The sequence below is a fragment of the Anabrus simplex genome, chromosome 9 (genome assembly GCF_040414725.1).
Source record: "Anabrus simplex isolate iqAnaSimp1 chromosome 9, ASM4041472v1, whole genome shotgun sequence".
NCBI lineage: Eukaryota > Metazoa > Arthropoda > Insecta > Orthoptera > Tettigoniidae > Anabrus > Anabrus simplex.
In genome coordinates, this window is record NC_090273.1 from 6535714 (window position 1) to 6560464 (window position 24751).

Genomic DNA, 24751 nt, shown 5'->3' on the forward strand with positions numbered 1-24751 from the left:
GTCATGGGACGGAGAAAAGGGAGGAGGAAGTAGCTTCTGCAGCTGTCAGGAAAGATAGGACTGACCAGGAGGGGAGGGGATCAAATGAGGTTGGTAGGGTTGAGGCTCTTGTCATGGGGGATTCCATCGTTAGACATGTCGGGAAAGTGTGTGGAGGAAAGGGTACGAGGGTAGAGTGTTATCCAGGAATTAGGTAAAGGCAGATGTTGAGGAAAGTAGAAGAGAAGGAGGAGGGAAAGGAGAAGGTGGTAGTGTTTCACGTTGGTACTAACAACGTAAGACAAGCAGGTATAAGTACCAACATAGTTGGGGATGTGTGGGATCTGGTAAATGCAGCATGGGTGAAATTTAAGGAAGCGGAGATTGTTATCAGTGGAGTACTGTGTAGGAGTGATACTGACTGGAAGGTGATTGGGGATTTAAATGAGACTATGGAGTGGGTGTGTGGGAAAATGGGAGTGAAATTTCTAGATCCTAATGGGTGGATAGGAGATAGGGATCTGCTTTCAGATGGCCTTCACTTAAACCGCAGTGGTACATATAAGTTAGGAAATTTGTTTAGAAGGGTTATAGGGAGGTACATTCAGGGAAACAGGGTGTGCTAGGGAGCGGTGTTAAGGGAACAGGGAACTGGAAATCAAGTAGGGATGACATACAACTGTTAGTGCTCAACTGTAGAAGTATTGTAAAGAAAGGAATAGAATTAAGTAATTTAATAGATATATACTTCCCGGATATTGTAATAGGAGTTGAATCATGGCTGAGAAATGATATAATGGATGCAGAATTTTCTCACGAAACTGGAGGGTGTATCATAGAGATAGGATAGGAATGGTATGAGGGGGAGTATTCATTCTCGTGAAAGAAGAATTTGTAAGCTACGAAAAAGTTAAAGATGACAAGCACGAAATTCTAGGGGTAAGGCTCATTTCTAAAGGTAATAGGCAACTTGATGTCTTTGGAGTGTACAGACCAGCAAAGGGTAGCGCAGATGCTGATTCAGAATTATTTGATAAGAAAATCGGCTATGTGGGGAAACGATAAGGAAAGGAACGTGAACGTAGCGGGTGATCTCAATTTACCAAATGTCAATTGGGAAGGTAATGCGAACGACAGGAAGCATGACCAACAAATGGCAAATAAGTTAATATGGGAAGGACAGCTGATTCAGAAAGTGATGGAACCAACTAGAGGGAAGAATATTCTGGATGTGGTGCTGGTAAAACCAGATGAGCTCTATAGAGAAACCGAAGTAATAGATGGTATTAGTGATCACGAAGCTGTCTCTGTGGTAATTAAAAATAAATGTGAAAGAAAGGAAGAGATTAACATTAGAACAGTTAGGCAGTACCATATGGCTGATAAAACAGGCATGAGGGAGTTTTTAATAACTATGATCGGTGAAAAACGGTAAATAAAAATGTAAACAGACTCTGGGATGGGTTTAAAGCAATTGTTGAGGAATGTGAAAATAGGTTTGTACGTTTAAACGTGGTAAGGAATAGTAAAGATCCACTATATTATAACAGGGAAGTAAAGAGACTAAGAAGGAGATGCAGGTTGGAAAGAAATAGAGTTAGAAATGGCTGTGAAGTAAGGAGAAATTGAAGGAACTTACTAGGAAATTGAATCTAGCAAAGAAGTCAGCTAAGGATAACATGATGGCAAGCATAATTGGTGGCCACACTAATTTTAGCGAAGAATGGAAGAGTATGTACAGGTACTTTAAGGCAGAAACAGGTTCCAAGAAGGACATTCCAGGAATCATTAATGAACAAGGGGAGTGTGTATGCGAGGATCTTCAAAAGGCAGAAGTATTCAGTCAGCAGTGTGTAAAGATTGTTGGTTACAAGGATAATGTCCAGATATGAGGTGACTAATACTAAAGAAGTATTAAAATTTACCTATGACAGCAATGACATTTACAGTAAGATACAAAATTTGAAAACTAGAAAAGCAGCTGGAATTGATAAGGTTTAGGGGGATATACTAAGGACAATGGGTTGGGATATAGTACCATATCTGAAGTAGCCTACTTGTTTGATTATTGTTTGCATGAAAGAACTTTACCAAATGAATGGAGAGTTGCTATAGTAGCCCTTGTGTATAAAGGAAAGGGTGATAGACATACAGCTGAAAATTACAGACCAGTCAGTTTGACATGCATTTATGTAAGCTTTGGGAAAGCATTATTTCTGATTATACACTGACTGACAGAGCAAATGCAACACCAAGGAGGAGTGGTTCGAAAGGGATGAAAGTTGGGGAAAAAACAGAGTCGGCACGGAAGAATAATTGATGTTTATTTCAAACCGATATGCAGGTTACACAATGCGCACGGCATCGACTCAGTAGGATGTAGGACCACCGCGAGCAGCGATGCACGCAGAAACACGTCGAGGTACAGAGTCAATAAGAGTGCGGATGGTGTCCTGAGGGATGGTTCTCCATTCTCTGTCAACCATTTGCCACAGTTGGTCGTCCGTACGAGGCTGGGGCAGAGTTTGCAAACGGCGTCCAATGAGATCCCACACGTGTTCGATTGGTGAGAGATCCGGAGAGTACACTGGCCACGGAAGCATCTGTACACCTCGTAGAGCCTGTTGGGAGATGCGAGCAGTGTGTGGGCGGGCATTATCCTGCTGAAACAGAGCATTGGGCAGCCCCTAAGGTACGGGAGTGCCACCGGCCGCAGCACATGCTGCACGTAGCGGTGGGCATTTAACGTGCCTTGAATACGCACTAGAGGTGACGTGGAATCATACGCAATAGCGCCCCAAACCATGATGGCGCGTTGTCTAGCGGTAGGGCGCTCCACAGTTACTGCCGGATTTGACCTTTCTCCACGCCGACGCCACACTCGTCTGCGGTGACTATCACTGACAGAACAGAAGCGTGACTCATCGGAGAACACGACGTTCCGCCATTCCCTCATCCTCATCCAAGTCGCTCTAGCCCGGCACCATGCCAGGCGTGCACGTCTATGCTGTGGAGTCAATGGTAGTCTTCTGAGCGGACGCAGGGAGTGCAGGCCTCCTTCAACCAATCGACGGGAAATTGTTCTGGTCGATATTGGAACAGCCAGGGTGTCTTGCACATGCTGAAGAATGGCGGTTGACGTGGCGTGCGGGGCAGCCACCGCTTGGCGGCGGGTGCGCCGATCCTCGCGTGCTGACGTCACTCGGGCTGCGCCTGAACCCCTCGCACGTGCCACATGTCCCTGCGCCAACCATCTTCGCCACAGGCGCTGCACCGTGGACACATCCCTATGGATATCGGCTGCGATTTGACGAAGCGACCAACCTGCCCTTCTCAGCCCGATCACCATACCCCTCGTAAAGTCATCTGTGTGCTGGAAATGCCTCCGTTGACGGCGGCCTGGCATTCTTACCTATACACGTGTCCTGTGGCACACGACAACACGTTCTACAATGACTGTCGGCTGAGAAATCACGGTACGAAGTGGGCCATTCGCCAACGCCGTGTCCCATTTATTGTTCGCTACGTGCGCAGCACAGCGGCGCATTTCACATGATGAGCATACCTCAGTGACGTCAGTCTACCCTGCAATTGGCATAAAGTTCTGACCACTCCTTCTTGGTGTTGCATTTGCTCTGTCAGTCAGTGTATTAGACATATTTGCAAAATTAATAATTGGTTGGATATAAGGCAGTTTGGGTTTAGGAAAGGTTATTCCACTGAAGCCCAACTTGTAGGATTCCAACAAGATATAGCAGATATCCTGGATTCAGGAGGTCAATTGAACTGTATTGCGATTGACTTATCTAAGGCATTTGATAGGGTAGATCTTGGGAGACTAGTGGCAAAAATGAGTGAAATTGGACTTGACAAAAGAGTGGCTCTGTTTCTACAAAATAGAACTCAGAGAATTAGAGTAGGTGAAGCTTTATCTGTCCCTGTAAAAATTAAGAGGGGAATTCCTCAAGGCAGTACTATTGGACCTTTATGTTTTCTTATATATATCAATGATATGTGTAAAGAAGTGGAATCAGAGATAAGGCTCTTTGCAGATGATGTTATTCTGTACAGAGTAATAAATAAGTTACAAGATTGTGAGCAACTGCAAAATGACCTCGATAATGTTGTGAGATGGACAGTAGGCAATGGTATGATGATAAACGGGGATAAAAGTCAGGTTGTGAGTTTCACAAATAGGAAAAGTCCTCTCAGTTTTAATTACTGCGTTGATGGGGTGAAAGTTCCCTTTGGGGATAATTGTAAATACCTAGGTATTAATATAAGGAAAGATCTTCATTGGGGTAATCACATAAATATTATTGTAAATAAAGGGTACAGATCTCTGCACATGGTTATGAGAGTATTTGGGGGTTGTAGTAAGGATGTAAAGGAGAGAGCATATTTGTCTCTGGTGAGACCCCAACTAGAGTATGGTTCCAGTGTATGGGACCCTTACCAGGATTACTTGATTCAGGAACTGGAAAAAATCCAAAGAAAAGCAGCTCGATTTGTTCTGGGCGATTTCCGACAAAAGAGTAGTGTTACAAAAATGTTGCAAAGTTTGGGCTGGGAAGACTTGGGAGAAAGGAGACGAGCTGCTCGACTAAGTGGTATGTTCCGAGCTGTCAGTGGAGAGATGGCGTGGGAGGACATCAGTAGACGAATAAGTTTGGATGGTGTCTTTAAAAGTAGGAAAGATCACAATATGAAGATAAAGTTGGAATTCAAGAGGACAGATTGGGGCAAATATTCGTTTATAGGAAGGGGAGTTAGGGATTGGAATAACTTACCAAGGGAGATGTTCAATAAATTTCCAATTTCTTTGCAATCGTTTAAGAAAAGGCTAGGAAAACAACAGACAGGGAATCTGCCACCTGGGCGACTGCCCTAAATGCAGATCAGTAGTGATTGAGTGATTGAGTGATATAGTAGCTTAGTTTAACATTTCGTTCGGTAGTTTTATAGTAGGTTAATTTTAGGCCCGTGTGTGAATTTGATGTGCTGTCATGTCTACGCCTACGTCTAAGGATGAAGCTCCCAAGAGAAGAAAGCCTTTCGGATGCGGTACTCCACTAAGGAGTCAGGCCCGGGAAATTGTTTGTAATGTTAGAGAGTCAATCTTGACAAAGCACCAACAATGGCGGCTAGAAAGAATGAGTTGATTAAGTGGTTGAAGGAGCACAATATTTCGGTTCGCGATGACATGGGGAAGGGGGATCTTATGCATCTCTTGAAACAAAACAAGCCCCAGTACCCAGTTTATGTGGTGGATAGCCAGAAGGAACGGGCATAAAGTAGTTCAGACGATTATGTTGAAGACTTTATTATCTCTTTAGGGTCAAGCGAGAGTGAAACCTCAACAGACGTAGACACTGCCGATAGTGACTGAGAAATGAGTGGTATTTTCGCTTTGTAGGATTATTTCCTTCGTTACGGGAAAATGAATCTAACAGCAACGCGAGATCTTCTACAGGGTGAGTAGAAATTTAATTTAATTTTCTCACGGTTTATCTGTTCGAGCATTGACAAATTTTATCTTGTAGCCTTATCCTAAATGTGTTGTGTATTATTGATCTTATGTGAATCATGTATGTTGCTACAAAGAATGACTGATTATGGACTTATATTCCAGTATTTACATTTCTGTTCGTGTTGTGTATCGTAAATCAGCTGTTTGTATTCGTGGCAGTTTGGCACCACCGGCTGACTTCCGGCTACCAGTCAAGTCGAAACTCATAATAACGGAACTATAGATCCTAATGGGTGGGTGCGCTCAGATCGCCTTCACTTAAACCGCAGTGGCCTAGGGAGCGGTGATAAGGGAACAGAGATCTGTAAGTCAAGTAGGAATGACACAAAAATATTAGTGCTGAACTGTAGAAGTATTGTAAAGAAAGGAATAGAATTAAGTAATTTAATAGATATATACACACCGGATATTGTAATAGGAGTTGAATCATGGTTGAGAAATGATTTAATGGATGCAGACATTTTCTCACGGAACGGGAGGGTGAATCGTAGAGATAGGGTAGGAATGGTAGGAGAGGGAGTATTAATTTTGGTGAAAGAAGAATTTGTAATCTACGAAAAATTTAAAGATGACAAACATGAGATTCTAGGTGTAAGGCTCATCTCTAAAGATAATAGGCAACTTGATGTCTTTGGAGTGTACAGGCCGGGAAAGGGTAGCGCTGATGATGACTCAGAATTATTTGATATGATAATCAGTTATGTGGGAAACGATATGGAAAGGAACGTGATTGTAGCTGGTGATAACTTACCAAATGTCAATTAGGAAGGTAATGCAAGCGACAGAAAGCATGACCAACAAATGGCAAATAACTTAATATGGGAAGGGCATCTGATTCAGAAAGCGTTGGAACCAACTAGAGGGAAGAATATTCTGCATGTGGTACTGGTAAAACCAGATGAGCTCTATAGAGAAACCAGAGTATTAGATGGCATTAGTGCTCATGAAGCTGTTTTTGTGGTAGTTAAAAATAAATGTGAAAGAAAGGAAGATATTCAAATTGGCCAGTACCGTATGGCTAATAAAATAAGCATGAGGGAGTTTTTAAAAGGTAACTATGATCGGTGGAAAACGGTAAGTAAAAATGTAAACAGGCTCTGGGATGTTTCGTTATGTCAGTGTTGTGTTATTCATATTTTAAACGATGCTAAGGTAATCCTCTTCTTGTTTATTGTGCATCATTACAATATTCATGTACATGCTTTGACATTAATTTTAGAGTTTCTGGAGGAATGTAATCTAATATGCGAAGCTTTTACGTCGAAATGAAGTTATTTAGATGACTCCTTAATCTTAAACAGTCGGCAGCTGATCCCCCTATGATGTCCACGGTTTTTGTTTTGATATTACAGCCTGAGATATTGTAGTCAGTCTTGCTCGAATCCAACCGGCTGCCAGTTGTTGACCCTCCATTACGTCACGCCCCCCACCCTGGTCAGGTCAATGACACACTGCACTTCCCCTTCAGATGCTTTACCCCTAGTGTTCCCTTAGTATTATCATTGTTACTGCCATTATTATTACTCGTATTACAATTCTTTTTTAATGTGCTGTACATATTGTAGGGACTGCCTGGCCGAGGCGGTAAAGGCTTGCTCGGTTCGCCCAGATGGCGTGAGTTCAAATCCCCGTCAGGAAGGCGTAAAATTTAAGAAACGAGATTTCCTCTTCCGGAGGTGCACATGGCCCTGAGGTTCACTCAGTCTACATAAAAAATGAGTACCAGGTTAATTCCTGGAGGCAAAGGCGGCCGGCCGGGCGTAGAGTAACCACTCTACCCGATCAAGTGTAGCGGTTACGGATAGTGGAAGCCTTTACCTTCCACCCCTCCAAGGGGCCTTCATTGCCTGTACGGAGATGACTTTGTACATATTGTACATATTTTAAAAGTGATAAGTAATTTAGTTCTTAAACCGCTCAGAACAGCTTTACATCATTATTTTTAAATGAGCCTTTTAGGCCAAGATAAGTTTTGTCTATATTTAATAAATGACTGAATATCACAATAATGTCATGAAACCCTAACATTGGTTGCCTTAGCTGGACATATCTTTTGATAGGCGCTCTGAACCGCTTCGAGGACGTAAAAAGTTAAAAAGTCAATCAGTGTTGTCAGAATTGCCTTTTTCTTGTGTGTCCCCTCCAAAACTGTGTCCGTACAATATCTGGAAACATAATCGAAGGGAGAAGAAAATCACGCAAAACATTTTAAAATCTATATCCTTTAAGCGAAAAGTTGTCAAACTTAGAAAATAAGGAGTAAAACAAAGATTTTAATGAAAAGCAAACATTTTTCCAAAGGAACTTTGTCGCACGAAGTGGAATGTTATGCACTGTACTGTTAATCGTAAAACTCCTTGTTCCCGCAGCGCCAGTAGTCATGTACAGCTTTCAAGTAATCACTTCTCCGTCTTCTCCGCCAGACAACCATCTTCTTTAGTCTTTAATTAATTTTCTTTTGGCTGCAGGGGAAGAGATTATCCCTCTAGGTCTTTGTAATGGAAAGCTTAGAGTGTGTTATCCCTTGGCTCAGACTTTAGAGTTTAGAAGAAATCCACCATTACTACTAAATTACATCTTCGCAGTGCGGATTTTCTGCTGTACTTCATCTTCATTTAAAATATTAGTCTGAGCAGAGATAACAGTCTCTTCTTCTCTCGGGTCGACATTTATATTCCTTACCTAGCAAACGTAAAGAGAAGGCGTATCAAAAATTATTCCAAACAAGAACTGATGCTGGTACGTAGATGAGAGGACTAGAGCGAAACAAATCACCCTATAGATCATTCCATGTCGAGAAAATAGTAGTGATCTTATGACAACAGGACTCAGCTCAACAGCATCACGGGAAAACCGTGGCACATATATTGGTGAAACTCAATACTTAAGTCCAAAATAAAAGAAGGAAGTAAGCTGCAAGTTACTTTCTTGAAATCTGGGGTACAGGTGTTGTAGGGCGGGGGGAGGGGACTTATTTAGGTTTTAACAGCAACATGGGTAAACTACTGCACATACAAAAGCTCAGTATTGAAGTCCAAGGCAAACAAGAAGAAAATAGACAACAGATAATTTCTATAGGCTTGGGGTGGGGGATGCAGTTAATTGCATTTAATAAATTTGCCCATACAACGGTGAGTGCCTATTACTGTGCCGCCATATCGCCCCACGAAAAAAATGGTAACAATTAAATGCGCTTGTGAAAAAGTGGTAAATATGTGGCAAAAATAAAACTGATGTAGCCACAAAGACGCACACAAAATGCTGTCACTCGCGTATACGGATTTCATTTGCAATTATTTACAGGTTATACATTAACCACACAAATCAACAAACCATCATTTTTAACAATTGCCTATCACGAAGCACATGGAGATCGCAATCTTGAAACAGTTGACTGCTGACTGCTTACAACAGCATGTCGGCCTAAACACAACACGTGTTCACAAAAACAACTCCGTACCAAAGCAACTCAGAAGGAAAATTAAGGAAGTTAACAAACTCAACTCCACCATCAAGACCGCTTCCTTATACCGGTATATGTCGCCTGGCCAGGCTTCTAGAAGGATATGTCACAACATATCTTCTGGTAAATTCTAGAGTGCTTAATACACAGTTACAATTGGAAGGAAGGTTCTATATAATTCTCGTCTTACTTAGTGTAATTCTGGTTATTACAATGTGTTGCATAATACTGTAGTGGATTACACATAATATGTAGGGCCTACAAATAATAAAAAATTACCTATATACTAATAATTACAGGTTCTTACATTAACTAAACTCATATACAGCACATGTTTCATGACATAACCTCACAAACAACGCGATCGTATCGTCCGTGAGTACAACTTAACTACGTAAATAATAATAATAATAATAATAATAATAATAATAATAATAATAATAATAATACATGGATGTAAACACTTCATAGCCATACCTCGCAAATAATAATAATAATAATAATAATAATAATAATAATAATAATAATAATAATAATTGTCCCGCGAAGTACACGCGCCCCGTTCATTTAAACGAAGCGCCTTGAAGAATGCCATCTGTGCAACAACGCGTGCAAGAAGTTTGGACTTTTCTTCACAGATGTCTCTATCAAAAAACGTATGTTATGCCCTCTAGTGTGAAGAGGAACTATTAAAATCCTAAAGTATTTCTTTTATTTTAAAGTTTACTGCACTGAGTTGATAATTCTTTGTTATTGGTGTATTACAGTTTGCTACACTTCTATCTCTTCCCGCCAACTTGAGATGTAGGCCAATAGAAAATTTTGTGTATTTAATTTTCAACCAATAATCGTTTTCTTGTATATATTTAATTATCCAATAAAATTTGGAGGTGTGTCGGGCCTTAGGCCAGGGCTCTCTAGAACCTTCCTCTCGGGTATAAAAGCTGGCACTTTGATCGTCCAGTTTACTGAGTGTGTGTTAAGAGGCGGGGGCGTCTCGCCCATCATCGAGTTTTCCAGCTGATTAAGGTAATGGCAGCCACTTTATAACTATGTGATAGCTTCTGAAAGTTAGCTCGAGGGGAAGGTTTCCAATCTTTAATAATGTAAACTTAAATTTTCCTATCTTCAATAATGTAAATTTCATTTTCTAATGTAAATCTCAAAACTAGCCTAAGAAACTCAGCCATAATTCGGGAATAGAAAGTGTGACACCCTCTCGAGTTCCCTATCCACTTGACTTTGAGGTGACTATGACTTTGTAACCATTTTCTGTCTGTAGCTTTCCTCCATCCAGTCACCTGAGTAGTATAGGCTTAGCCTCTGTAACTTCGGGCCTGAAGCCCAAATAGGGTTTTAATCCCTTTAGTGCAAATTTCTAGGAGTGCAAGTGTCCTCCTCCACATCATTTTGATTTTTGGGCCCGTAACTTTAACCTGTAGTTTTTCCTCAAAGGCCCGGTAGAATGGGTACTCGATACCCCTGTATCGTTCCTTTTGTGAAAATAGGCGGACTGTTGATACGGTCTTGTTTAATGTAGCTTGTGCCTAGAGAGGCTTGGAATGTGTACATTTTATTGAGCAAAGATGCTCTGGTTATAAATGTAAAAGTTGAAGGTTGTCTTGAGAAGGCTGTAAGGGTATAAGGTTTGGAGCGCAGTCTCCTAGATAAATTCATAGAGTATAGATGCTCGTTCTATTTATGTAGAGGTGTTAGTGTAAATATTGGAAGGCGGTAACGGTGTGGTCTCCTCGATAATTTTGTGAAGCAAAAGGTGCTCTTGGAAGATGGTACATGGTGAATACTCTATAAATGGAATTGGAAGATCTGACTCCTTGACTAATGGAGCAATAGGGCTCAAGTAACATTTGTAAAATTGGGAGCTTTAAGCTCAGATTATTTATTAACTAATTCTGTTGATTTTTCTGATTTCTCCTACTTTGTACCTAAGCTAACGAGCTGAAATCTTGTTCTTTCCCTGAGCGACGAGGGTTGTTAAAACTTGGCATTTGAAAAAGCAGCAGAAAAAGAAATTTAGCTCTTGATTTTAAGGTTTTAAATTAACCTTCTGATTGCCTCATATATTCGCCTCTGTAAACCACGGAAACCCCGTATTATGTACCCATGGGTTAAAGAATATTGTTTTCAAGTTATACCAGTTTATTACATTTGCGTCAAAATGTAAAAGCTAAATAACAAAACCAAGCACAGATAAAAATCGTAGCGAATGTCTGTATCAGTACAAGTCATCCCGTGATGTATCGCTGCACACCACAGGATCAAAATCTTCAGTATAAATAAACAGATGACTTTACTTCGATAGTGATGAGCTGCCGGCGATTCACAACGTAACGGATTACGCGTTAACATGTACCAGAGCAACTCAGAAGGAAGGCAACAAAGCTATGGCTGTGCTTCCTCCCTACAAATGTATTTATTAAACAGAGAACGCTAAGTAAAGCAGGGGAAAACAATTTCTCATTCTTTCCTCTTTCTTTCATAATACAGTATAAAGTTCCTTAATCACGACCAATTATTGAGTGTCGAACTTGTAAGAGGCGGTTTGTTCACTCCTTGTATGTCCATAAGAGCAATACTGTTTTGTTTAATAATGAATTATCTTTTTTTATAGTGTCCAAAAAGAAGTCATGGGAAGATTTCGGCAATGACCTGGAAAGGCAAAGAAACCTTTCTGGAGTGTTCTAAAGGAAATGAATAGTATTTCGGGTAAATCTGGAGAATTCATTGCAAATCCCAGGGAATCATTGGGCAGGTGGAAGGAATATTTTGAAAATCTTCTCAAAGTAGAAGGATATATTTCTGTTAAAGTCTCAAACAATTGAGTTCATGGAAAGGAGAAAGGGATGGCGCTCGAGGAAGTGGGAAGTATGGTAAATAAAGCAGCAGATATGGAGGGGATTACACCCCGTTCCCCCGAAATGAATATGTCAAACATGTCAGTATATTTTATAATAATTATAGTGGAAACAATTGGTAAATGACAGAACTGATCGCTCTCCACGTAACCCGTTGATTTGTAAACGGCACTGCTCTAAAAAGTTTAGAAAATTTTTTATTCGATTAAATCTGTTTCGTGCCTAAAATTATAGCGTTTTTATTTGCTGATGCTGGTGACTATTGCTTTAAGAGTAAGTTCAGTTATGCAACGTCCACCTTCGTAGTGTAACTGTTAGTGCGGAGACCCCGCTTCGATTCCCCGTACTGCCAGAGATTTAAGAATGTCAGGAGGGCTGGCACATACATCTCGCCTCTGAAAAGAACTGCACCACACTGGAACGAGGACACGGGTTTTGTCCGGTTCCATGGCTGAATGGTTAGCATGCTGGCCTTTGACCCAACGAGTTCCGCATTTCATTCCCAGCCGGGTGGGGAATTTTAACCTTCATTGGTTAATTCTTCTCGTCCGGGGGCTAGGTGTTTCATCTTAGGCAGGCCGCCATCCACAGAGGCCCGCAGGTCTCCTATAGGGCGACTAGCACCGGGCCTCTCTGAAAGCCACATATTAACTTACTACTACTACTACTACTAATAATAAAAGTATGAAGGCTTTCACGGCCAGAGTCAATACGATAAAAGTCTTCTGGGCTATTCTGTCGCGGTCTACTTCTCTCATTTCCTGCCAGACGTTTCGACTACTGCTGCGGTATTCCCCCAGCGAGACACAGCACAGAGTACTTCGACGATGCCACATCGGGGAATCTCTCCCCTTCCTTTCAATCATCATCCTGAATCATGCAGAGCATCAACTGGACCAAGAATTAGGTGAATACCAAGGAAGGTCCTGCGCTCAGCAAATTCTTAAGTTAAAGAATAGATATAAAACATTCTTCCGTACCACAGCAAACAAAAACTATGTGATCTCATTCGTTTATTTCAAAAAAGCATATGACAGTGTAGATCGAGAATCACTCCTTAATGTTTTATCAGAATTTAGACTAGATCAGATAACAAGAAATATTATCAAAGAAACGCTTACCGAAACTAGACCTAAAGTAAAGTTTATAAGTTAATATAGTCAGGAATTTCAAATAAACAGAGGTGTGCGACAAGGGGATGGGGCATCTCCATTACTTTTCAATTGTGCTCTTGAAAAGGTTGTCAGAGAATGGAGGAAAACAGGTGCACCATCTCACCATTTAGGACCTAAGAATAAAGGTATACAAATTGACTGGCTAGCATTTGCTGATGATATGGCACTTATAGCCAAAAAATATACCAAATGCACAAAATCAACTTGATATTCTACAAGAACAAGCAGCAAAAATCGGACTTCAAATATCATACGAAAAAATTAAATATATGACTGACATAAAAAATGCACCACAAGAACTCCTCGTTGGCACCACCAAAATCTCAAGGGTGAACAAATTCAAATACCTAGGTAAATAGATTACAGAAAATTGTAATGAAAGAAAATCCATAACTTCAAGAATTCAGAAGATGAAAATTGCTTTCCAACTAACAAGAACCGTTTACAATAAACAACGTCTTTCATGGAACAATAAGATGCATTACAATACAGTAGTTGAACCAGAATCACACCACGCTGCGGAAACTCTCAACCTACAACAACTGGAAATTAAAGAACGAAAAATCATGAGAAAAATCTTAGGACCAAGAATCATAAACGGAACTCATTACCCTAAACCTAATAGTGAAATATACAAGCACATTTCCAAAATTATAGATGCAATTCGAATGCTACGAATCCAATTTTCAGGGCATTTGGAACGAATGAACCCTAAGAGACTTTCACATCAAATTTAAAAATTTCTACAAAACAAAGCCACTAGACAAAAGTTGTACAAATTATTAGTGAAAGACCTCACTGAATTAGGATCGCCAAATCTACAAGATCGAAAGGATATACAAAACATCATTCAAACACGAGAATTTGAAGAAGAAGAAGAAGAAGAAGAAGAAGAAGAAAGGAAACCCACACGATAGGCATGACCGGAGGATCGGAGACGTACACAATCAGTGAAGATGAAGAACTACTGGGCAAAAAAATATGGCCAAAAATGTTGATTCCACATGGTCCTAGGGGAGCCATTCGCGAAGAAGAAGAAGAAGAAGAAGAAGAAGAAGAAGAAGAAGATTGGCTTTACGTCCCACTAACCACTTTTACGGTTTTCGAAGACGCCGAGGTGCCGGAATGTAGTCCCGCAGGAGTTCTTTTACGTTCCAGTAAATCTACCGACATTGGGCTGACGTATTTGAGCACCTTCAAATACCACCGGAGTGATCCAGGCTCGTACCTGCCAAATCCGGGTCAGAATGCCAGCGCCTCAACCGTCTGAGCCACTCATCTCGGCATTATTATTATTATTATTATTATTATTATTATTATTATTATTATTATTATTATTGACATGATACTATATAGGCTTTTGAGTTTATGCCATGTCAAGAAAATAAGGTGAAATTCTTTACGTTTCGCAGAGAACTGTGCTCTGCGTCATCAGAAGAAAATCTCGACTGTCCACGGGAAAGGCTTCTTATCGTTTGGTGAGTTCAGTGCAGCTTGTGAATCACTGAAGATTCGTGTTCTTTTGTTGTTAGTTTTGCATCATTGCAACGCACACTTTAAGACCCATAGTTCTGTCTGAAAAATTGAGCAGTTGGGAGAAAGTTTACACTCAGCTGCAAATATTTCAGCATCGTTCTCATAGGCTACAAATGCACAGCCAACACTGTCAATTCCCTCAGAACTTGGTATGCGGAAACCATCAGTGTACATAATACAGTCCGTGTATTATAGCAATCTTTATGCATACGTTTCTTAAATTGACTCGGATGAGCAGATTCTAAAAAGTGATACTTATGCTCTAAAATAATGCTGAAAATTGGCAAAGGTGATACTCTCTTTTTCTTCAGTAACGACAGCTCGGCTTTGCCAATTCCCGTTAAAAACAGTGGTTCTATTCCAGCAATTACAAGTGTTGCATCAGTAGATGAAGTGCGATATGCACGAGAAATTCTTAGAGCAAACCCTCTTTGAATTTGCAACAGCTTATCCTGAGCCCATTTCTTTTCCAGTGTACTACGGAAAGCGGACACACAGTACAATATTAAGGTACAAAAGGTGTATGATATAGTATTCGTTAAACCCCAGAGTTAAGTCCCCAAGAAGGTCTACAAGCAATCGCAAGTCCTTGTAAAAATGTGCTTGATTTCAATTTTAATCTATTTAGATGTGCCTTGAAAGTCAACTGTTTATCAAGCACAACACCTAAATATAGAAGTTGATGATCTAGTGTTATTCTGTGATTATTCATAACAATTTTGTGTTTTTTAACTTTTCTTTTCCTTGTGACAAACATGGCTTTAGTTTTTGAAGGATTGAATTGAAGTTTGTTTATAGCGCCCCACTGAGATACGGTGCTGAACTCGCTAGATAATTTAAATTCTGTACATTATCAGATTCAACTAAAAGAAGGACATCATCTGCATAAGCAATAATATTACACCCCGTTGGAAGAGGTAATTGTAGAAGTTCGTCATATAAGATGTTCCAAAAACCAGGACTGCATGCTGATCTTTGCGGGCATCCCTTACTACTAACTTAACATTATAAGTGATAATAAATTGAAGTTAAGCCGTAATTACCCTAGAAAAACAAAAACAACAAGAGTACAACAATCAATTCCATGGAAAACAAATGTTACAAGAAATACTACTAGTTTAATTTTCTAAATCCAGCATCATCATATACAAATTCACACGCAACTTAAATATTTCCGGTGCTTAACACTACGGCTTACAGTACTATAGGTTGAACTTACTACCAGCTTAACATTACAAGTGATAATAAAGTAAAGTTTAAAACAACAACAACTACAGCAACATGATACAACAAGCAATTCCCTGGAAAGAGAATACCACAAGAAAAACTCCTCGTTTCACATCGAAACCGAGCAGAAAAAAAGCACAAATTCAGTGTCCGTAATTTACAACTTTTACTTTTCACTTTACACTAGCACTAATGGTCTTCTTGAATGACTTGATACCAGAAGGGAATCTTTCAAAGACTGCTGCAGGTAATTTATTCCAATCCCTTATGGTCCTGTTAACGAAGGAAAACTTGCCCACATCCGTATGCTGGTTTCTGGCCCTAATTTTATGCTTATGATAATTTCTCGATAAGTACGAGGGAGGTTCCAACCTATTCCTAATACTACTCCAGGCAGCTCTTATAAAGACCACACAGGTGGGCTCTAGTTCTTCTAGATTCAAGACTTTCCCAATTAATGGTATTCCTCCCATTCCCGGTTACGAAACGCATCGTTCTTCTTTGAACCTTTTCTAGAGAATTTATTAAACCCACCCTGTACGGATCCCAGCACGCAGATCCATATTCGAGAATCGGTCTTACCAAGCATTTATAAGCCTTACTCTTGGCACCAGAATTAGCTTTCTTGAGATTCCGCATAATAAAATGTAACGATCTCCAGGATTTCTTAACTACCGGTACATTTTCCATTTGCTCTGACCAGTTTAAGTCTTTTCTAATAGTTACACGTAAGTACTTACAACTATCAACTTTAACAACACTTTTTCCTCCAATTTCGTAATCCCTCTTTCCTGTCATTTCCTTTTTACTGAAACACAATTTCTTGCTTTTTCCGCTGTGGATTTTAATTCGATTTTCACGCGCCCATTTTTCAATCGTATCTAAATCCTGCTGAAGCAACAGTTCGTCCTCCTCTGTCCTTATCTCCCGATATGTGACGCAATCATTGGCAGGAAGCGCACTTCCGATTTTATCGAATCAGACATATCATTCATGAAAAGTATGAAAGAATTTGCCCAATAAACGCTACCCTGAGCCAGACCAGACGTAACACTTATTAAAGAAGATATCGTTTCTTCCACGCGCACCCTCTGAATTCTTCCATTGAGGAGTTATGGTATCTATTTCGCAACTCTGAAGTCAATACCCGTACGCGCGAATTTGTTAAGGTGGATGTCATGTGGCACAAGATCGAATGTCTTAAAAAATTCAATTATTATTGTGTCAATCCTTGACCCACTGTCGAGCTTATCCGATATATCTTGGCATACAGAACAGAGCTGACTTTCGCAGGAGAAGCCCCTTAAATATCATTCCAGAAGAGTCCCATTTTAACTTCAAATAATCTACTAGTAATTGCCCCATTTGTTTGCATTCGATTGACGTCAAACTTACCGGTCTGTGTCGCTCTTGTCACCTGGAACCTTCGTATTGTTCAGTGTTATATTAAAGGATCGCTTCACCCCCAAGTTTAAGTGCCTCTCCGGAAATAGAATCTGGCCCACAAGATTTACTTCTTCTGAGTTTAGAAAGACCTTTACGCAATAAAGGAGCCTTAATTTGGAAATCATTATTAGTTCCGTTTTATATCTGTTGTCGCCAATAAATCGCCTCCTTTTTCTTCTTTTATGACCGCATAGGATCACTTTAGTCAGTCCATCGTTCAGGGCTCGTTTAAAGGGATTGTTCGGGCAAATATAGTAGAGACAATACGCGACACTCTGCGAGATATCGAGGGACAGCGATTACAACTCTGTCTAGCGGAGTGACCTGAGAATTATTGATTCTGTCATAAGAACACGTGTATTTGTCTGTGAAGTTTTTGGGGTTATTTATGCGTTAGCATTAAGTTGACATAAGTAAATAGTAGCGTATGTCATTCCTTTATATCTCCTGTCAATATGAGTGGAAAGATATGTGCTGCGTTTGGCTGCAATAACTATGAAGTGCAAAAGGATTCGCGGTCTTTCTTCCGTTTCCATCGTGACAAGAAAATGTAAGTAAATACTGTTTGCAAATATATTCTTCCAATTACAAAGATATTTTTATAGAAGGCCTACTTCCTAAACTTCTGACCTACGCGACACATATTTTAACCGGTTTAAAATATAATAAGCTTATTTTATTGTATTAGTGCAGCAGTTAACCTTCAATACCGACGTGCTGTTTGGGTGTGATCTGTGGGTTTTGATTTAATTAAAGAAAATGCATATGTGTGTGGCTGGTTGTGTTCCAAGTTACCCCATTTGGAATGCCGTAATGCGTTGTCAAGCACTGAAGAAAATATGGGTGATTTAAGAAATGTAATGATGATGATGAAAATTTGCTTTACCCTAAGGTAATGGCAAGTATTGCTTATAGGGAAAATTTGAATGTTTTTGCGGCTAAATTTATAGATTTTCTTCTTTCTGTTAGTAGGCTTCAAGTTAAAAGGAAAATTGTCAAGCTCTTAGATGTAAATTCATTGAATCATGTGTGTAAGGAATGTGCCGATATTTTTATTGACAAGTGTCCTGTGATGTACCGTACAATGCTTTTAAATGAGAAAAAAACAAACAAATCTAGCCGTGAAAGTTCAGGCAGGCATGCTAAAGCTAAAGAAAGTAATTCATAAATGAAAGATCAAGCCCTTTCACAGCAGACCATTTCATATCTTGATTATATGTCTAATTTCAGTCTTTAAATAATAACCTGTTAAATAATTCTTCATTCATGTATCCAGAATTGCTTTAGCAACTTTGAAGTTAATATTTTAGCAACACTTCCTTTCTAGACGTAATTTATTTATCTATTTCCGTATGTACATTTCCAGTGAAATTTGAATTCAGCGCGAATTTTCAGGTCACGCCACTAGGAGCGCCACTTGCGAACTGTCTCCCATTTTAACTAGGCTAACTCCGGAAGTGTCGCGTATTGTCTCTACTGTATTTGGTTCAGGCTTTGCGGTCCTCCCAGTACTTCTTCAGACGCTCCGATCTTCGTGCAGTATCGTCGGTTGAAAATATGCATGTTGTTGGTTTGTTTCGTTTAGAGTAAAGTGGAGGTTTGTATTTTTCAGTTTTGTATTCAATTTTATCTTATTTGTGGTGTCTTCTGTTGTAAGGCCTATTTCCTTCAGATCCTCTCTTACTTCTCTGATCCATTTACATCCTGTTGTGGTATTTTTTGACATGAGATTATGTTGTACTAGTTGTTTCAGAAGTCCGGAATCCTTCATCCTCATGATATGTCCAAAGAATCCCAGTCTCTCCTTACGCATAGTATCTGTTATGGGTTCTAGCTCTTTGTACACGACTTTGTTAAGTATTATCTGCCACTGTCCATCTTTCTGGTATTTTTTGTTGATGCAGGTTCTTCCAATCCTCCTTTCAATTTTCTGAAGTCTGCCAGTCTTGATTGTTTATTCGGGTGAAAAAATTTCTGCTGCATATGCAGCTTCCGGTTTTATAACTGTGTTGTAGTGTTTTATTTTAGCATTTATTGATAAACATTTCTTTTTGTAGATATCGCATGTTAATTTTTGTGCTTTAGCTAATCTATTTCTTCTTGTTTGGATTGAGATTTTCTCATTTAAGTTATGTGTTATTACTTCTCTAGGATATTTAAATTGAGTTACTATTTTGATTTTATTACCATTTAGGGTAACTTTTTTTCGTTGTGTCTGTTCTGGGGCATAATTTCTGGTATTTCAAATGATATTTTGAGGCCAATTTTATTTGCAATGTTTTGAATTTTTGATATGTGGGTTTTTGCTTCTTTTATGTCCACTGCCAGTAATGCTAAATCTTCAGCGAAACCCATGCCTTCTACACAAAGAGAAGTAACTGACTTGTTCTGTCCCTTCAATCTTCGTACATATTTTTAAAAAAGGGTTCCAAGAATTCCAATTTTCATTTAGGATATTGTCAAGATATTTCTCCTCAGCCATTTTCTTTTCTGTTAGCAAAAGCTTCACCAAACATCTATACTCCGCTTTGCATACATCGTTATTATTTCTTCTGTTGATCGCTCTCCTAGTCTTATGTTTAAGCTTTGTAATAGTCGCGGTGTAGTACGGCAGATCTGAATTTTCCCTAATTATCCTTTTGGGAACGAATTTATTCAGTCCAGTACTTAAAACGGTTTTAAAGTTCTCCGAAATATTGTCCATCCCCTTGCCCTCCTTTAACCAATTAGTATAGCACAATCTCAGATAGTTTTGAAAATTTGACAGGCAAAACGGAAGTGGAATCCTGGGAGATATTCTGCAAATTATGAAGACAGCTGTTGTCTTGTATAAAGACCATGAGAAAATTGGAGTCCTCAAGTCTCATGAAATGTGCGTCAAAGGTGTTTTTAAAATATCACTCCCGAAGGATGAAATCGTAGGCTCCAGTTCACAATTGCAAGCTTGGTGGTGAGAAGACTGTTCAAGAACTAGAGGCAAGTAATTTATGCTGATTTCAATAAAAAGATGTGACAAAAGATATAATCAGACAATTTAGTTTCACATTGAGAAAAATGGTATGAAGATCAGTGTAGAGAAGAGCAAAACAGTGGTGATGACAAAAGGAGAAAGAGAAAAGATCATCAGTATCAGGGGACAGAACCTTGAGGTTGTTGAATATTTCAAATATATGTGAAGTGAAATAATACAAGATGCAACGTTGGATAAGGAGATCAGCAGGAAATATGTTCTACAAGAATGTAAGGAACCTGGTGTTCAACATAGATGTGCCTATGAAATGTAGCACAAGATGTACTACACCCTATGTTAACGTACGCATCAGAGACTTGGACTTTGACAGCAGGAAATGAGAGTAAAATTCAGGCCAGTGAGATGAAGTTCCTGAGGAATATGGTAGGGAAGACAAGGAGAGACAGAGCAAGAAATGTTGAGGTCAGAAAAGAGATAGGGGTAGAAAAACTTAGTGATAGGATGGGGAAGAATAAACTGAAATGGTTTGGACATGTTATGAGGACGGAAGGATATCTAAACAAGTGTTGGAGGCTGACAGAAGGAAAGAGGGCAAGATGGATGGACTCTGTCACGAACCGTATAAGAAAAGAACGGACTGGAGAGGCAACACCCCGACCTGGCAGGAGCTGAATAAGGGGAAATGAAAATGAGGAGGAGTTTCACAGATAGGGTTCAGATCTGTAACATGGGCGCAGCGAATCAAGGCTTGTGTAAAGCATATGGAATCGATGAAACAAACCCACGAACATCAGAATTTTTTTTTTTTTTTTACAAGTTGCTTTACGTCACACCGACACAGATAGGTCTTATGGCGACGATAGGATAGGAAAGCGCTAGGAGTGAAAAGGAAGCAGCCGTGGCCTTAATTAAGGTACAACCTGGTGTGAAAATGGGAAACCACTGAAAACCATCTTCAAAGCTGCCAACAGTGGGGTTCGAACCCACTATGTCCTGAATACTGGATACTGGCCGCACTTAAGCGACTGCAGCTATCGAGCTCGGTAACATCAGAATGAATATACTTACTTGCAGACACTCCTCACCTCTCTGAACTAATTAGAAACTGGTTTCTCAACACCAGCTTTGAATTTTCTCATGGTAAAGGTCATTCAAAAGAACATATGGAGGCTCTGGTTAAGAATGACAGCCACAAAATTAAAGCATGCAACAAAGTCAAATTCAGCATCTAAACTGTAGGGGCACTAAAAGGATGAGAGTCGTGACTATCTCCTCCTCGAAATATCTTATCTCACAAGTTCAGAATTTAGGAATGAAGTACATTTTAACCCACTGGCTGAACCAAGATTCACTCAAGAATTTGTTTTCCCAGATCCATTCTTCAGGAGAATTATATGATGACCCTACCTCCCTGAACATTCTTTATCATCTTCGTATGATTATTCTCTGAAATAATGCCAGTAAAATAGAGAAAGACAAGAATATGCGGACAGAAATCAGTGATTAATATCTCCAACACAAATGCTACGGCAGTGCAGAGTACTATGCCGTGAGTTAGAAAATTATTCTGTTGAGAGCTATTTGGAACAAGGCACATATGATACTGTTCCAATATTTGGTGGTGAAATGAAAGTTTCAGTTTCATTGCAGGTTGGATGGCTAAAAAATACAAAAGCACTAATGCACACTTAGGTCTCTAAACAGACATAGGAGGGACAGATCACAGTGTCATAGTGGTCTTACAGAGCCGACAACTCAGTGGTCACAGTGTACAAGATATGGAGAAACTTTTCTGTTCTTATCATGGATTTAGCCAGGAGTAACACAGAAGCTGGTTTCTGTAATATCTAATTTAAGCAGTGATCTGGAAACCACGTTTGTGAAAATGAGGACATGTGCTCATATGAATTTTTAAAGAAAAGTGAGGAAAAAGGGAAAAGTAGAAGCAAGCGTGTCTACATTACAGAGATAAGGTCAAGAAGATAAAGAAACTTACCAGTTATGGTAAGATTCACTTTATCACAACGGCATTGTTTGTTTGTTTGTTTGTTTCTTCATTCATTTTTTCATTTGCTTGCTTGTTTATTGGTAATATTTAAAACTCAGTTTTGTTTTACTCAGAACGCGAAGTGGAGTGTGTCCACTAAAATCCTATTAGCAATAACCACTGCCCATATTGTACTGCAAGTTATCCACTATTTGCAAAGTCAGTTTGAGCAGGTAGAGGAGATAATTGTTTCATTAAAACATATAGTAATCCCCATAGGTGTAATTTGTTCAATGTAAATGGGGGGGGTCAGGGATTATGGGGAGTGAAGGGGTCCTCCCTCTTCAGAGCAAATTGCAACCTCAAGTATGTCAATAATAGGAAACAGCATTTCACCTTGGGAGTGGCAACCCCATTGTAACAACAGCCTATATATGTTACATTCATTACATCCCTGACCCGGTCAAAGACTGGAAAACAGGCTGTAGGTTTTTCAGCAAACAGCATTTATCTTTGTAGTAGGAGAGACAGAGCAAGAAATGTTAAGGTCAGAAAAGAGATAGGAGTAGAAAAACTGAGTGATAGGATGGGACTGGTTTCTCGACACCAGCTTCAAATTTTCTGATGGTAAAGGTGGTTCAAAAAAATGTATGGAGGCTCTGGTTAAGAATGAAGCTTTACTTCCAATGCCAATTTTCACCAGATTGTTTCGTTAGCAACTCTACTGCTCAAAATCCACATTCCTCTTTTACCTCAGTGCAGTGATTGAACAATATTGAGTAAAGCACTCTTCAGTTCTAAAAAGAGCGTAAAAAATGTTTAGGCCTACTGATTTTACAACTTCGTAGCTCAGACTGCTGGAGTAGGTCTTTGACGAGTCACACTGCGTTAGAAGTCTTCTGAGTAATAGTAAATCAATTTAAAATGTGCAATCCTCTACTCTTTTTAACGGAGCATTGGCCTCTCTAATGGTGGCAGGGTCAATCTGTGAAATTTCCTCCAGACCTAGCAAAATAGCTTCAAAGTTATCTAACAAATATTATATATCTATTTATTTACAAGTAAAAGTAATAGTGTTAGTCAAGTCTGAAACATTTTTCTACATATAGATATGTACAATGTTGACATAAAGTGTAGTAATGAACATTAACACAAATTGCCACGTATTAAACCTAAGACAATAAATACAGTAAAGGATTTGCTTACCATTTAACTATTAAAATATTCATGAATGCAGCAAAACAAAATGTCCACTAAATGTAACTACAGGAGATGCAGGAAACAAACACTACACTGTATGGTAGGTAGGCTCGATCTGAACATCTGATCATCACAGTTCGTGGCATTCGGCGCCCACCTGTCTGCATTTTTTCAGAACTTGCAACATTTAAACTGGAACTGAGGGAGAAAGATACAACTGAATAATAAAAAAATATTTCTATCAACATTATATAGATATACAATTTTGCAATGATAATTTTGTTTCATTGAATTAAATTAAACAGAGTAATGGAAAATGTACTGATAAAATATGTATTTCTAAATTTGTAATATTACGAAAATTCGGTTTCCTTCAAAATATTGGGGTGGCAACTGCCACCCCTTGTGACCCTGAATTACACCTATGGCAATCCCTAAACTCCATTGGGAAGCTCTCCTGCGGTCAGAAGCAGATGACTTGCAAGGAACAGGTATCTCTCTGACATCACACTCGAAGAGCCAATGATCGCAAGTTAGCCGTTGTGGGTAGCCTGAATGCAAGAACCTTGGGTGAGAAAGTGAGTAAGAGTATGCTTGAAAATTGTAGGGATGTGTTCTATGATGAATATGAACACAAAATGCTGTTTGCACGCTTGCTTTGTGATAGCAAAATTTCAAAGCTTTTAAAAGTTTTAGGGTCCACCTTATTCAATACCATACAATTTGTTGTGTAAATGTAATTACAACATATTATGTTTATTCAGAACTAGTTTCGATGCTGTACTGCGTCATCATCAGGTGAACAGAGGCATTGAAAAACTGGCAATCATATAAATATTATCAACATCAACATTATCACAAATTAAAATCTTATAATATTACAATCAAAATGAATATATATTTAAAAAGATATAGTGTTTGTCCTTCCTTTCTCAACAAGTCGGGTCTGTTGTACCAAATTATTCAAACCATATGTGATCAGGTTTGTAATTCTGGACAAACGTGTCACGGGCGCGACTGCTACTCTCGTAAGTCTCAATAGTATAGACCCACATATAAAGTTTACTTTGGAATCAGAAAAGAATAAGTCAATTAATTTTTTTGGACTTAACAATTAACAGACTCAATTCCTCTTTTACATACAGTATTTTTAGAAAGCCTACACAAACAGTTGTTACCTAAGGCAGGATTCGGAGCACCCACAGAATTTAAAAAAATGCCACATACAATAGCCTGGTAGAACGAGCTTTTAGGATCCCCATGACAAAGGCTAATTTGAACAAGGAGTTCAATATCTAAGGCTAATGGCTTTAAAGAAGACTTTATCGAACATATAATCAACAAGGTTAAGCATCGCTCAC